A 1523-nucleotide genomic window follows, 5' to 3' on the forward strand; every position below is an offset into this window, starting at 1 on the left:
ATTATCGCACCGGGGGTCAATCGTTCGAGTCTTTTATAGCTCGGTTTTTTCTGAATCACATCCTGACACTCTTGTCATGATAATTAATTAACAAAATGATAGAAGAAAAATACTAGACATGGACATCATCATCACTCAACTGTGAATTTTTACGAATCTCGAGTCAATGGCACATCGAGTTTAGGAATTTCGGGAGAATTCCGTATTAAATTTTGCGAATAGAGTGATTTAGTCCTGGGAAAAGGCTTTGATGAGATAATCTTTAAAAAGAATTTCTAGAGTAAAATGAGATTCTATTCCGGGAGAAAAAATGTAAAAGCCAAAGTCTCTTCACGCCAGAGTTCGTTGACCTCTTAAGGGCCTTCAAAGCCTTTCAAACTTAGCTGAATATATAATTTCAGTGATTCTACCATCACCGATTTCTATTCATAGCTCATTTTTCGGTAGTCGAAAGAGTTCTCACAACTAGTGGTCAATCGAGCCAATTTATCAATTTCACGAGTATTAATCTCACACTTCGCTGTTTTAATTTTCACTACGTCATTCCAGTGTTCATTCCTTCTGAATGTGATTACTCAAACAATAATTAACGATTAAAAGCTGTTCCATTGAAACGATCGAATTATCATGGGAAATTAACGAGTTCTCCATAATCATTGTTAGCAGTGATGTTAGACGATCGTTCATTAAGTGCATGAAGCTGAACTAGAGGGTTGAGAGGATCACAGAGGTTTAAGATACTATTTAGAGGCTAAGGTACTTGGAAAAATCGAAAGGAGAAAAATCCTCGGTCGCAAGAACTGTTCGAACCAGTTTTTCTATAACTGAATGCGTTTTTTTTGGGTTTTCCCTTTCGATTTGTTCCGTGGGTAAAAATTTAGAAAATATCTAGATTAAATGATAAAATGTTGAATTTACCGAGTGTCAGGATTTAAAAAACAAGATTGGTGGTAATTTTTTGGGGTAAATTCATCGAATGGATGCAGCCTAATTCTATTCCAGTATGAAATCAAATTATTGTTCTATAATTGTCAATCTAGTTCTCAACTCTGGAATAATTTTTAGGTACATAATTGTTCCTCGAAAATTACCACTCACGACATGTGTCGCACAAAATTTGATTACATTATTCAGCAATCATTATTCATTGGCGATTAATTAAGGGAAATAACCTGATGAACAGAAGCTTTTATTGACTGAGATTAGCATTCCAAATGTTTATTTATAATGATAAATAAGTGAAAAGCAACATTCCGAAATACAAAATAAATCAAATAACCAGATAAGTGTGTTTCTGCGAATCGAAATAGTTTGTGTTTTTTACAACAAATGAAAATATGTTCTTTCTTGTACTTACGAATTATTAAATACTATATTTATGTACTGTATATATGCATACTAATATATTACATATCAGAAATATTATTTCCATCTCGTGTATTTTTTTTTGTCCCAAAATTTTTATTCACCGTTATTATTGAAATTACTATTCGATCTAATGAATCGAATTGTAAACCTGATAC

The sequence above is a fragment of the Fopius arisanus genome, unplaced genomic scaffold, assembly GCF_000806365.1.
Source record: "Fopius arisanus strain USDA-PBARC FA_bdor unplaced genomic scaffold, ASM80636v1 scaffold00613, whole genome shotgun sequence".
Lineage (NCBI taxonomy): Eukaryota > Metazoa > Arthropoda > Insecta > Hymenoptera > Braconidae > Fopius > Fopius arisanus.